Below are 15,617 nucleotides of genomic sequence, written 5' to 3'. Positions count from 1 at the left end.
TGGTAGGGGTGTGGGGCAAGGTTAACAGAACTACCAGAGGCCAGATTCCAGGATTCCCAGGAAGTTTGATTTTATATCCTCTTCCTAGGAATAAAATGAGACAGACATGTTCTAAGACTTTGTTAAAAAAAATCTAGCCTGTAAATTTTTTTCTATTTTGATCACGAAGCTTTCTAACTAACCTCTCTTGTACCAACTTGGTCAGGAAAAATAAAAGTACAGGCAGCTAGGCCTTCTCCTAGGCTTCAGTTAGGTTACCCTCACCAACATTGGCTTAATTGATACTTGTATAATATAGGCAAGTTCTAAATTTTAAAAGAGATAGTAAACAAGGCTACTTAGCTATAAAGTGGTGAAGTCTATTTTCTTGATTTTAAAGCAAAATATAGGCCTTATGATGATAATACTGTACAACCTAGCACAGAGTAGGCACTCCATATATGTTGTGGAACAAATAGAATGGAAACTTAGGTGCTCATAGGGTCATTCTAAAATTATAGTTGCTCTAAATGGCCAATGACTCAATCACCAAAATATACTGATTTAAGCCATTAGGTCTACAATTATATTTTGCAATATGTCGTTGCATAAGAGTTCATTTACCAAACCTCAGCATTCTTACAGAATCAATGCAAATGGAAGGAAAGTTCAATAAATGTCTACATGGTACATTTGCAGAGGGCTTAAGATTTTTAAATTTATTTCCATGTATTCATACAATAAATTCTGAAATGAGCACAGCAAGAATTATTATAGAAGAGAGAGGCCAAGAAGTGTCTAAAGCCTGAGAATCAGTGACAGAGCCAGGCAAATGGCTGTTTTCTGACTCATAAGCTAATACCTTCTGTGTTGCATTGGACTATCTACTGCAGGGCTCAGCAAAAGGAGATGCAAAAACAAGGTAAAATGACCCAGAATGGAAGAGAAGTAAAAGGAATCAGAAGTTCTTTTAGCATTACTTAAGGCTTTCGCATAATCACAGACTTCCCAATATTGTCTGAGGACATCCAGGATCAAATGTTGATTGCACTTTTTTTCTGTGGTTAATTAAATTTGGACACAAGTGCATAGAGAGGCAACAAGCCTATTAAAGACAGAGGTTAACAGCCAGTGAATGTCATCAGAGCAGACCTCTGCAAAGCCTGAGTAGCAATTTGGATTTTAGAAACAAGGATATCTCACATCCTAATTAAGTGGTAAGCAACTGTTGAGGGCAGTGTTTGGTTCAACTGGCGATATTCTGTGCTTGGGTCTCCCCAAGAGTCTCAAAACTGACAATAATCGTTATTATAACTTAAAAAATACCATAGCTCCACCAAATGTAATGGAGAAGGCAGATAGTGGCTTGGCTTGGATATCTGCCAGCTGCAAACTAGTAGCACGCCCTCAGGAGAGTCTCTTTGCCCACTTATACATCAACTTTCTACTTTGAAAAAAAGGGGTTAGATTAGACAATCTTTGAATCCTTTCTGTTTCTAAAATCTGATTCTAGCTACAAATTAGACATTCTATTCCAATAAAATACAGAGGCATAACACAGGCTAGAAACTCCAGAGGCAGAAATCCCATAAATAAAATTTATGATGTAACTGGCATTGAATTCTGCCAAGTGGAGAAATTGAATAGTGTCAATAAATTTAGTCCCTTCACAAACTAGCCTGGATTGATGCACATGGTTGGCCATCTTTGGGACTTTCTATACTTTTTTCAGCAATTCTTTTATTTCTATGTGATTAATTACTATATTTCCTAGAACATCTATTCCACACATCACACATTTTTTTTTGCTCTCTTCACATCAAAGGACACTTCCTGACGCCCCCCCCATTGTCAATATCCTTGCTTCTTGCCTTACTGAGACTGTGACTGCTGATATAAAATCTGCCCTCACTCCCTTCCTCTCAAAGTCTCTCTCTCCCCCTTCACTCTCTCCTTGCCCCTCTCCGATTCCAGGGTTCTCCCTTCTTCTGAAAAATAAGTGTCTTGGTAATTTTATTCCATTTTCTTATTCCACCTACTCTGCATCCTTTCTCTTGATTCTTCAAGGACCTTTCTCTGAGTCAAAAAGTTGTTTAACTATTTTCTACTATATCAAAGCAAAACTAAAACTAATACTCACTTCTTATTCCTGCCATTACCTTTTAATACAAGATTTCTCAAAATTAATCTACTTTCTTCTGTTTTCTTACCACTCATAATGCCTAAATCTCTTTGCAGTCTGGTGTCTGACCTGTTAGTACAGTAAAACCTCATGGTCAAATCCAATGATTTGATCATCTGTGAACTTCATAACTACTTTAAAATCTACTCATCTTTTCCAAATCTGTTCCTATTCCTGTTGTCTTCACATTCCTTCTCCCCGTGTTCAATCAGTTTTCAAGTCCAGTTATGTTTCCCTGAGTGATACCTCTTGCACTTGTCTTGCCTCTACTACTAAGTAACACTTAAAGGACCAGTTTGGGTCCTTACTATCTCTGAACTCTTAGAATAATTTTCAAACTGGTAAACCATTTCCAAAATCTTTTTATCACTCACTGCTGGCTGGTTTAAGCTCAACAAGAGAAAGAAGTTTCTAGTGATTTTAGCGCTATCTAAAATGGAATACCTTGCTTGAAGTGGCAATTATCACATAATATAAGGTAACTAATATCAAAAATAACAAGAAGACTAGCAGCAAACTCAGTATCATTTCTTTTTTTTAAAAAAACATCTTTATGCGAGTATAATTGCTTTACAATGGTACATTAGTTTCTGCTGTATAACAAATTAAATCAGCTATACGTATACATATACCCCATATCCCCTCCCTCTTGCATCTCCCTCCCACCCTCCCAATCCCACCCCTCTAGGTGGTCACAAAGCAGGGAGCAGATCTCCCTGTGCTATGCGGCTTCTTCCCACTAGCTATCGATTTTACATTTGGTAGTGTATATATCTCCATGCCACTCTCTCACTTCATCCCAGCTTCCCCTTCCCCTTCCCCGTGTCCTCAAGTCCATTCGCTACATCTGCATCTTTATTCCTGTCCTGCCCCTAGGTTCTTCAGAACCTTTTTTTTTTTTTTTTTAGATTCCATGTGTATGGTTTAGGATACGGTATTTGTTTTTCTCTTTCTGACTTACTTCACTCTGTATGACAGTCTCTAGGTCCATATACCTCACTACAAATAACTCAATTTCACTTCCTTTTATGGCTGAGTAATATTCCATTGTATATATGTGCCACATCTTCTTTATCCATTCATCTGTTGATGGACATTTAGGGTGCTTCCATGTCCTGGCGATTGTAAAGAGACCTGCAGTGAACATTGTGGTACATGTCTCATTTTGAATTATGGTTTTCTCAGGGTATACATCACTCTTTTTGAATTACGGTTTTCTCAGGGTATGTGTCCAGTAGTGGGACTGCTGGGTCGTATGGTAGTTCTATTTTTAGACTTTTGAGGAACCTCCATACTGTTCTCCATAGTGGCTGTATCAATTTACATTCCCACCAACAGTGCAAGAGGGTTCCCTTTTCTCCACACCCTCTCCAGCATTTATTGTTTGTAGACTTTTTGATGATGGCCATTCTGATCAGTGTGAGGTGATACCTCACTGTAGTTTTGATTTGTATTTCTCTAATGACTAGTGATGTTGAGCATCCTTTCATGTGTTTGTTGGCAATCTGTATATCTTCTTTGGAGGAATTTAGGTCTATTTAGGTCCTCTGCCCATTTTTGGATTGGGTTTTTTTTTTTTGATATTGAGCTGCATGAGCTGCTTGTATATTTTGGAGATTAATCCCTTGTCAGTTGTTTCATTTGTAAATATTTTCTCCCATACTGAGGGTTGTCTTTTTGTCTCGTTTATGGTTTCCTTTGCTGTGCAAAAGCTTTTAAGTTTCATTAGGTCCCATTTGTTTATTTTTGTTTTTATTTCCATTTCTCTAGGAGGTGGGTCAAAAAGGATCTTGCTGTGATTTATGTCATAGAGTGTTATGCCTATGTTTTCCTCTAAGAGTTTGAAAGTGTCGGGCCTTCCATTTAGGTCTTTACTCCATTTTGAGTTTATTTTTGTGTATGGTGTTAGGGAGTGTTCTAATTTCATTCTTTTACATGTAGCTGTCCAGCACCACCTATTGAAGAGTCTGTCTTTTCTCCATTGTATATTCTTGCCTCCTTTATCAAAGATAAGGTGACTGTATGTGTGTGGGTTTATCTCTGGGCTTTCTATCCTGTTCCATTGAGCTATACTTCTGTTTTTGTGCTAGTTCCATCCTGTCTTGTTTACTGTAGCTTTGTAGTATAGTCTGAAGTCTGGGAGCCTGATTCCTCCAGCTCCATTTTTCTTTCTCAAGATTGATTTGGCTACTCGGGGTCTTTTGTGTTTCCATACAAATTGTTAAATTGTTTGTTCTAGTTCTGTGAAAAATGCCAGTGGTAGTTTGATAGGGATTGCACTGAATCTGTAGATTGCTTTGGGTAGTATAGTCATTTTCACAATGTTGATTCTTCCAATGCAAGAATCTGGTATATCTCTCCATCTGTTTGTATCATCTTTAATTTCTTTCATCAGTGTCTTATAGTTTCCTGCATACAGGTCTTTTGTCTCCTTAGGTAGGCTTATTCCTAGGTATTTTATTCTTTTTGTTGCAATGGTAAATGAGAGTGTTTCCTTAACTTCTCTTTCAGATTTTTCATCATTACTGTATAGGAATGCAAGAGATTTCTGTGCATTAATTTTGTATCCTGCTACTCTACCAAATTCATTGATTAGCTCTAGTAGTTTTCTGGTAGCATCTTTAGGATTCTCTATGTATAGTGTCATGTCATCTGCAAACAGTGACAGTTTTGCCTCTTCTTTTCTGATTTGGATTCCTTTTGTTTCTTTTTCTTCTCTGATTGCTGTGGCTAAAACTTCCAAAACTATGTTGAATAATAATGGTGAGAGTAGGCAACCTTGTCTTGCTCCTGCTCTGAGTGGAAATGGTTTCAGATTTTCACCACTGAGAACGATGTTGGCTGTGGGTTTGTCATATATGGCCTTTATTATGTTGAGAGTTCCCTCTAAGCCTACTTTCTGGAGGGCTTTTTATCATAAATGGCTGTTGAATTTTGTTGAAAGCTTTTTCTGCATCTATTGAGATGATCATATGGTTTTAATTGTTCAATTTGTTACTACGGTTTATCACATTGATTGATTTGCGTATATTGAAGAATCCTTGCATTCCTGGGATAAATCCCACTTGATCATGCTGTATGATCCTTTTAATGTGCTGTTGGATTCTGTTTGCTAGTATTTTGTTGAGGATTTTTGCATCTATGTTCATCAGTGATATTGGCCTGTAGTTTTCTTTCTTTCTGACATCATCGTCTGGTATTGGTATCAGGTTGATGGTAGTCTTGTATAAAGAGTTTGGACATATTCCTCCCTCTGCTGTATTTTGGGAGAGTTTGAGAAGGATAGGTGTTAGGTCTTCTCTAAATGTTTGATAGAATTCACCTGTGAAGCCATCTGGTCTGGGGCTTTTGTTTGTTGGAAGATTTTAAATCACTGCTTTAATTTCAGTGCTTGTGATTGGTCTGTTTATATTTTCTATTTCTTCCTGGTTCATTCTTGGAAGGGTGTGCTTTTTTAAGAATTTGTCCATTTCTTCCAGGTTGTCCATTTTATTGGCATATAGTTCCTTGTAGTAATCTCTCATGATCCTTTGTATTTCTGCAGTGTCACTTGGTACTTCTCCTTTTTCATTTCTAATTCTGTTGATTTGAGTCTTCTCCCTTTTTTTCTTGATGAGTCTGGCTAATGGTTTATCAATTTTATCTTCTGAAAGAATCAGCTTTTAGTTTTATTGATCTTTGCTATTGTTTCCTTCATTTCTTTGTCATGTATTTCTGATCTGATGTTTATGATTTCTTTCCTTCTTGTAACTTTGGGGTTATTTTTTTCTTCTTTCTCTGATTGCTTTAGGTGTAGGGTTAGGTTGTTTATTTGAGATGTTTCTTGTTTCTTGAGGTAGGATTGTATTGTTATAAACTTCCCTCTTAGAACTGCTTTTGCTGCATCCCATAGGTTTTGGGTCGCCATGTTTTCATTCTCATTTGTTTCTAGGTATCTTTTGCTTTCCTCTTTGATTTTTTCAATGATCTCTTGGTTATTTAATAGTGTATTGTTTAGCCTCCGTGTATTTGTACTTTTTTACAGATTTTTTCCTGTAATTGATATTTAGTCTCATAGCATTGTGGTCAGAAAAGATACTTGATACGATTTCAATTTTCTTATATTTACCAAGGCTTGATTTGTGACCCAAGATATGATCTATCCTGGAGAAGGTTCCATGAGCACTTGAGAAGAAAGTGTATTCTGTGGTTTTTGGATGGAATGTCCTATAAATATCAGTTAAGTCCATCTTGTTTAATGTGTCATTTACAGCTTGTGTTTCCTTATTTATTTTCATTTTGGATGATCTGTCCATTGGTGAAAGTGGGGTGTTAAAGTCCCCTACTATGATTGTGTTATTGTCAATTTCCCCTTTTATGGCTGTTAGCAATTGCCTTATGTATTGAGGTGCTCCTATGTTGGGTGCATACATATTTAAAACTGTTATATCTTCTTCTTGGATTGATCCTTTGATCATTATGTAGTGTCCTTCTTTGTCTCTTGTAGTAGTCTTTATTTTAAAGTCTATTTTGTCTGACATGAGAATTGTTACTCAGCTTTCTTTTGATTTGCATTTGTATGGAATATCTTTTTCCATCCCCTCACTTTCAGTCTTATGTGTCCCTAGGTCTGAAGTGGGTCTCTTGTAGACAGCATATATACAGGTCTTGTTTTTGTATCCATTCAGCCAGTCTGTGTCTTTTGGTTGGAGCATTTAATCCGTTTACATTTAAGGTAATTATCGATATGTATGTTCCTATTAGCATTTTCTTAATTGTTTTGGGTTTGTTATTGTTGGTCTTTTCCTTCTCTTGTGTTTCCTACCTAGAGAAGTTCCTTTAGGGTTTGTTGTAAAGTTGGTTTGGTGGTGCTGAGTTCTCTTAACTTTTGCTTGTCTCTAAAGTTTTTAATTTCTCCATCAAATCTGAATGAGATCCTTGCTGGGTAGAGTAATCTTGCTTGTAGGTTTTTTCCTTTCATCACTTTAAATATGTTCTGCCACACCCTTCTCCTTGCAGAGTTTCTGCTGAAAGATCAGCTGTTAACCTTACGGGGATTCCCTTGTATGTTAATTGTTGATTTTCCCTTGCTGCTTTCAATATTTTTTCTTTGTATTTAATTTTTGATAGTTTAATATGTGTCTTGGCGTGTTTCTCCTTGGATTTATCCTGTATGGGACTCTCTGTGCTTCCTGGACCTGACTATTTCCTTTCCCATATTAGGGAAGTTTTCAACTATAATCTCTTCAAATATCTTCTTAGTCCCTTTCTCTTTCTCTTTTTCTTCTGGGACCCCTACAATTCGAATGTTGGTGCATTTAATGTTGTCCCAGAGGTCTCTGAGACTGTCCTCATGTCTTTGCATTCTTTTTTCTTTATTCTGCCCTGCAGTAGTTATTTCCACCATTTTATCTTCCAGATCACTTATCCGTTCTTCTGCCTCAGTTATTCTGCTATTGATTCCTCCTAGAGAATTTTTAATTTCATTTATTGTGTTGTTCATCATTGTTTGTTTACTCTTTAGTTCTTCTAGGTCCTTGTTAAACGTTTCTTGTATTTTCTGCATTCTATTTCCAAGATTTTGGATCATTTTTACTATCATTACTCTGAATTCTTTTTCAGGTAGACTGCCTATTTCCTCTTCATTTGTTTGGTCTGGGGGGTTTTTACCTTGCTCCTTCATCTGCTGTGTGTTTCTCTGTCTTCTCATTTTGCTTAACTTATTGCACTTGAGGTCTCCTTTTCACAGGCTGCAGGTTCGTAGTTCCCATTGTTTTTGGTGTCTACCCCCAGTGGGTCAGGTTAGTTCAGTGGGTTGTGTAGGCTTCCTGGTGGAGGGGACTGGTGCCTGTGTTCTGGTGGATGAGGCTGGATCTTATCTTTCTGGTGGGCAGGACCATGTCTGGTTGTGTGTTTTGCAGTGTCTGTGAACTTATTATGATTTTAGGCAGGCTCTCTGCTAATGGGTGGAGTTGTGTTTCTGTCTTGCTAGTTGTTTGGCATGGGTTGTCCAGCACTGGAGCTTGCTGGTCGTTGAATGGAGCTAGGTCTTAGCGTTGAGATGGAGATCTCTGGGAGAGTTCTCACCGACTGACATTACCTGGGGCCAGGAGGTCACTGGTGGACCAATCTCCTGAACTCGGCTCTCCCACCTCAGAGGCTCAGGCCTGACACTCGGCCAGAGCACCAAGACCCTGTCAGCCACACGGCTCTATAACTCTGTCCAGTGTAGTTTTTGCTTTGATAATTCTTATCCACATGGAAAATGAATTATGTCCCACAGGATTTGACTGGAGGTGTCACTCGCTTCAAGTCACAGGTCTCAAGTGATGCACTTTGGCAGGAATATCACGCAAATGATGCTGTGTTCTTCCTGCTGCATCCTATTGGGGGTGCACAATTTCAATTTGTTGCATTCCTTGTGATGTTAACTTTGTTTACTTGATTAATTTGATGAAGATGGTCTCTGCCAGATTTCTTAGCACTCAGAATCTAAGATCCAGTTGCTAAGTGGGTTCCTTGCTTTGGGATGTTGCAGTCCCTCTCAGTGGATAAACCTGAGATGATGGTGACTTGGATGAGGGTGGCAGAGGCGGTAAGAAGTGGGGGATTCTGGGGAATTCCCTGATGGTCCTGTGGTTAAGACTCTAAGCTTTCAGTCCCGAGGGTGCAGGTTTGATCCCTGGTTGAGGAACTGGAGGCTCTTGGGAAGAACCTGCTTCTAAACTCATTCAGGTTGTTGGCAGAATCCAGTTTCTTGTGGCTATGGCTCCGAGGTCCTGTTTCCCGGCTGGCTGGGAGCTCGGAGCTGCTCTCTGTTCCTACAGGCTGCCTGGACCTTTTTCGTGTGCCCCCAAACTCCTCACGCCTCAGTATCATTTCTTGAGTATTCATTGCATGCCAGTGAACATAGCCACATTTTACATGTGTCATCTCATTTAATTCTGACAACACTATGAGATATTACTGTTATTACTCCCATTTTACAGATGAGAAAATCAAGGCTTAAAGCATTTAAGTAACCTGTCCAAGGCCACTCAGCTAACAGAGCAGAAGTCTGAACTTAGGTCAGTCTGACCAGAATTTATACCCCCAGCAATCATGCTATGTACCATCCCTGGAGATACTCACTGGGACGTCTGTTTGAGAGATGTTTCAGAGGAGGTTCAAGGGCTGAATGGACTAGTTAGATGATTTTTAAAGCTAGTTTTGGACATTCCACTTGCCTATTCATTCATGCATTTGTTGAGAACTACTGTTGTAAAGTGTGATGCTACGTTGTATGTGTGACGGAAGACAAGTAAGACGCTGGGCATAAATTAAAAAATGAGTTCACAGAATAGGGAAAGAGGCAGGTGTACATTTGCATATGACTAAAGAAGGCAGGATGAAAAGCAAAGCATCTGAGGGTGGCTGGGCATGGCACCCTGCAGCCTGAATTTGTAAAAAGGCTACCTTGTAAATCCCACCTCAGTGGTAGATTTAGAGCAGGAAATCCTACCCAGATCCAGGGAAAGCAGAGTAGGCCAGATTTAAACCCCATGTCAGGAGTATGACTCGAAGATTCCTTGAGATAGATTCTTGGAGAGAATCTATGACCTTTTTATTTTTTTACCAGCCAGTGGGAACCTGGGGGAGATTCTTCAACAGAATCAACAGGTAAATAATAATAAAGTTATTTATTTAAATATAAATAAAGTTGAGCAGTAATGAAGGAAGTTAGATTTATCAGCAGTTGAAGAATCAGAGAAAAACTGGAGGGAGGAATCTTACTTTGCTGTAGTCCAGATATGAGATAACAAAGGAGTGAATCATGGAAGGAATAGAATGAAGGGGAAAAAAGGAACAGATCAAAGTTAAATTGATGAGACTAGACTCCTTATGGGATGTGGGTGCCAAGGGAAGTGTAAATAAAAATCAAAACTCAATTTTCAAGCTTGAGAAGAGGGAAGTTAAAGAGATGGAAAAGGAGGTTTTTTTAGTAGTATAGACAACATTGATTTAGTTTGAGTTTGAGGTGCTGAACACTGTTACCTGGTCATCCTAATGAAAGTATTCCACATACAACTGAAAATACACTCTTAGATCTTTGGAATTGGGTCAAGGTCAGAGGTTTAGCATTGGAAGTCATTTACATCCTTATACCACTCCTGCTGTTCCTTGTAGAACAGCAACGTCAGAAATTCCTAGGAGGTTTTAGAAATGCACAATCTCAGGCTCTTCCTCAGGACTGTGGAATCAGAACCCACATTTTAACAATATCTCCCACATGATTTGCAAGTACGTCAAAGTTTGAGAATCACTGTTCTATATAGAGGTGATAAAGACATGGCTTATAGCTGAGATAAGGAGGATACATAGGTGAGACATCCAAGGATATATCTGTATTCCACATTTGAGAGACAGGATAACAAGTAAGCAAAATATAAGAGGAAGAGGGTAAGAGGAAAATCGAAATAAAGATTTCAAAGGAAGAAAGAATTCAAGAATGGGAGGATGGCCAAAATTCCCACAAAGAGGTTTAAAAGGATAAGAACTGAGAAAACTCTACTGGATCTAGCAATTAATTGACCATTGATGATCACCAAGAGAAGTTTCAGTGGAATGGTAAGAAGAGGACCGAAGCCAGCGAAAGGGAATGAAGACTGTGAGTGTGGTAGAGAAGTCAAGAATATGAGAGCACATTAATCTGAGAAGTTTTGGAATTAAGAGAAGAGTCTGAAAAGTAGCCTAGAAGATATAACACAGTCAACAGAAGATGTTGTTTGGGACTAGGGAAATCTTGAGCATGTTTGTAAGCAAGAGGCAGGGCACCAATATCAGTGAAGAGGCAAATGTAAAAGAGCAAAGGCTTATAGAATATGGAAGCGACCAGATGATGAGCATTGGCTGAAGTCAGAAACATGTTCCTTGGTAAGAACCGAAGAGAGTTAAAACTAAATCTGGGATGAAGAAGCAGTGAGCTGACGGCGAATAGCCTAAATTTTCTTCAGTATTGCAGAAACCAGGATGAATTGGGATACAAAAAGAGTCAGGGTCAGTAGCCAGGATGCTATTCCCAGGATGCAGGGTAAGGTAAGGAGTGTCTGGATTGGAATCATTGACATGGAAATGGAGAAGCAGAAGATAAAGATACTGATATGGGTACTTCTCAGAGGCAAAACCAATGTAACTCAGAGCCTCAATACGTATAGGAAATGAAGTATTTAAAAATTCATGAAGTTTCAAATTATGGAGAGTGAAAGAATTATGATACTTCAGAAAGTAATACGGGAACTGATATTTCAAGAGAAAAGTATGAGTTCAATTTTGTCCTAAGTTTGAAGTAACAGTAAGGAATAAAAGTGAAAATGCTAACATTTTACTGTTTATTCATTCAGTATAAATTTACTGAAGGCCTACTATGTGCCAGATGCTGGCCCGGGGACTGAGGAAACAATGGTGGTTAAGATACCCATGGTCCCTGTCCTCACAGAGCTTAAAATTTACATGGCAAGACAAATGGGTAACAAGGCATTGGGCTCAATCAAGTGAGAATTTCCAGACATCAAAAATATTCACTTCTTAACAACTTGGGATAAAGAAAAAAAGAAAAAGGCAAGAGTCAACCCGGGACCAGCCAAAAAGGAGGGCCCTCATTCTACATTAAGAGCAAGTAAGTACAATGTGAAAGTGTTAGAAAATGTGAAAAGAAAATTCTAAAAGAATCATAAAGCTTTAATAAGTTGGCAAAGGAGTGAGAACTAAGGCAATCTTGAACACTTTAACAAGCTGGAAACATGGGAAGGAAAAAATATGCTATTAATGGTGAAGTAAATTGTGGTTTTAACACTTCATCTGGGCCAATTTGGAAAGCTTTCTTTTGACCTTAGATATATTGAGGACAAACGTGTACATTCTTCCTTTCAAAACCCATTAAGAATAAAAACTGTAAATTAGGTACATCTACTCTCCAAAGAATGTGAACTCAGAAAAGGCTCTAAAAACATGGGAGAACCATATGGACCCTATGCAAATAGGAATGGAAACACACAACCAAAGATAAAGTGACTCATTAATGTTTCCAAGCTTAAAACAAATAAAACAGAAAACAGAGGTTTTCTCACTAGAAACTCACTACACGAGAGCTTTGATATATAAAGTCAAAAGTCAAAGTATAATGTAAAGAAACCTTTCCAATAAATTACTTGCATTTGCATAGTAATATGCAAATTACTAAATGATGCTATACAAACCAATGTGAAACAATTTTGTTTTAAAAAAAATCAAAGACTTTACACATAGTGCCAAATATTAGAGTTAAGTGGATTAAAATGACATCAGTTGATGTTCCTGTGGCAAGCCAAGGGCATTCAGATTCCAACGGTTTTGTCAGAATATGCTCCTGAAGGAAAACTTGAGCTGTACTAATCTTCTAATTTTCAAGGAGGAATCATTCCCTATAACTATTATTGCTTACTCTAACCTACTGGATTAATCTAAATTCTAAAAAATACCATCTACATAATCATATGAGGGTGGATTTCTCCAATTCTGCATCTAAGTACACCAACTGAGTTGTTCTGGTGGATTTATTTGGGTGCTTATAATATGTACAGTATTTCCAGAGCTTTTAAATAAGGACTATTATTTTTTCTCAAATGTCAGCTCTTTATTAACTGTTCTAACTAGGGAGAAAGGAGGCATGGGTAAATAAAATTCACAAGTACTCCAAATGCTTCTCTTTGTCATTACCATTTAATTCTTCGCCTTTAGTCATGTCCTAACAATTCCCTATTTCTGTCAAGGATACTTTGATCCTCCCACTCACTCAGGTTTGAAACTTGCAAGCATCTTGACATGTTATTATTGAATCTTTTAAAAAACTTCATTCTAGGTAGAATTATTTATTTTAAATATTGTGATTTGATGGGCATGACTCCATCTATTTGATGAGAAGAGCAGAGCCAGGGTGTATGGGCAAGGGGATGAGAGGGTGAGGTGTACACGTGGTCTGAGTAGCTTGGGGCCTTCAAGTCAATTGCCTTGGATAAAATTCTAGCTCTATCCGGGCAACTGTTCCTATACCTTCTTCATATTCATTATCTCCTTGTGCTGTCAAACCGTGGCAACCTCTATCAATTAGAATCAATCATCAGATAAGTTGTTTCATGGAGGGGTCAGAACCAAATGAAATTGAAGGAAAGCCTTGAGGACAGGGGAGGAAATCGTATCCAAATCCTGCTATAGGAATTTGCAAGTTACTGAACCTCATGGATTTATCAAGCAAGTTGAGTAACCATTAAAATCAGCTACGTTTTGTTACAAGAGTATCAGGTCTCCTTCCTTCCCTTCTTCTACCCTTCCTGCCCATCCCCTCCCCTCCTTTCTTTTTTTTTCCTTCTTTCTTTCTTAGTAAGAGACTAAAAATAGGAAAAAGAAAGCAACCCGTAAGTGTTTGTTTTCTCAGCACTGGCACCCTGTGAACCCGTTAGAAACTGAAGTTATCACAAGAAAGAAAGTTCTTTCAAGAGTCCATTTCCAAACAAAGTAAGTTATGGGTTTAGTAGTGGTTGAAATAAGGAATAGTTCAGATTCTTTGAAACAGCTCAAAATTACTTTTCAAAAAATTTAGTTTTGGCATATCTTCTACATACTTTTTCCAAGAATTTCTTCCTTCAGAACTATGGACATGTGAAAGAAAATTTAATTTTTTTCTTTCTTAGTTTAGACTTCTTAATCAAAGTCATATGAAAGGTACTTCTGAAACTTACAAACATTTCAAAGCTCTTTCCTTTCTGTCCAATTAAGACAAATAAAAAGAAATAAAGCACTACAAAAAATAGATATATGGCCAAAAAAGTACATGAAAAAGTTTTCGATATCTTTAGCACAAGGGAAATACATATTAAAATTTTAATGAGATATGACTACACTAGAATAGCTAAAATGAAAAATGTTGATGACACGAAATGCTGGTGCGGATGTGGAGCAACCAGAACTCCCATGTACTCCTTGTGGGAATTTAAATGGAAAAATTAGGTCAAAAAAAATCAAATATACATCTTCCCTGTGACATAGCAATTCTACTTTTAGGTATTGATCTAAGAGAAATTAAAAGATATATCTACAAGAGTCTTATACAAAAATGTTTATAAAATTTATATTCAAAATAACCAAAAACAAGACACAATTCAGGTGTCCACCATCAAGAAAATGGATCAATAAATTCTGAAATATTCACATAATGGAATACTACTCAGGAATAAAAAAGGAATGAACTATTTATACTTGCAATGTCATGAATGAATCTCAAAAAACATGCTGAATAAATAAGATAGACACAAAAAGAGAACATACTTTATGATTCTGTTTATATGGAATTCTAAAGTAGGCCAACTCTCTAGTACTTTCTGGAGTAATGACGATGTTTTATGTCTTGATGGGGTGTACAGTACATGGTTACACACCTTTTTTTTGGTAATTGATTAAATTGTACACCTAAGATCTGCATTTTACTAGGTTTAAATTATTCCTCAATAACAAAGTTTTTTATGTAAAAAAGTAATGAAACAAATCTTAAATATTTAAGTCACTTTGAGTATTTAAAATTAAAAAAAAATCTTTTAAAATAAAAACTCCTTGGTTGAAGCTTGAAAATTTTGATTGTCAGATGCAAAGTTTTGAATTTTGAAGCTACTGTAGTAAATATTTATGAAAAGCAAATATCATCTTATACCCAGTTTAGAATCATGGTTCAGCATTTATACAGTGCCCAGCACATAGACAATGCCAACTACATGTGCTGGATGGATGAATGGCAGTAATTTTAAAATAAACTTAGGTTTTTCTTATTTTGTTCTGCCAAAGAAGATGGTAGCTTCATTTCCAACTGTGCTTTTCCTTGACCTACATTTCTCCATGTGTTCCTCCCTCCAGTTTTCTAAGCCAGTGATCCCTAAGCTTAGGTGGAGTTTCTGATTCAGTAGGTCTGGAGACCTGAGAATTTCCATTTTTGATAATTTCCCAAGTGATGTTGATTGAGGCTGATGCTGCTTAGTTTAGGGACCACACTGAGAGAACTACTGTTTTAGCACTTTGTCAACTGACAGATCAAAGATCCATCTTTTTCAAACCAAAGATCAACCTTTGCAACTTTTAACAGTCTCTACCAAGTGCTTTCAACCTCATCCTCTGATTTTTTTTACACTTATCACTGATAACCCCACTTGCCATTTGGCTTATTTTCCCTTCTAGTTTTTTCTTCAGAAAGAAAAAATACGTGCATGTGTTTTCTATTGAGATAGACGATAACTCCCTGAAGGGTAGGGGCCCTGACTAATGTATCTTCATTCCCCTTACACCTAGAACAGGCTCTACAGCTAACAGCTGGTCTGTAAATACTGATGCTCCTGACATTTACACATTCTTCTAAAGCATATGCAGATACTACTGAGAGCAAGTGCCAATTTTCAGATGAAAAACAAAATTTTCCATA

At 37.4% G+C, this 15,617-nt stretch overlaps 1 protein-coding gene across 1 annotated transcript in view; it reads right to left on the bottom strand.

Annotated features, from left to right (window-relative positions):
* The window catches only part of LOC137765934 (target of Nesh-SH3-like), an 80,740-nt gene that overhangs the window by 24,488 nt on the left and 40,635 nt on the right, over positions 1–15,617 (bottom strand). The window lies entirely within an intron of this gene.

The sequence above is a fragment of the Eschrichtius robustus genome, chromosome 6 (assembly GCF_028021215.1).
Source record: "Eschrichtius robustus isolate mEscRob2 chromosome 6, mEscRob2.pri, whole genome shotgun sequence".
In the NCBI taxonomy this organism is placed as follows: domain Eukaryota; kingdom Metazoa; phylum Chordata; class Mammalia; order Artiodactyla; family Eschrichtiidae; genus Eschrichtius; species Eschrichtius robustus.
Note: the sequence above shows the minus strand (reverse complement) of the source record. Positions and strands in the feature narration are given on the sequence as shown.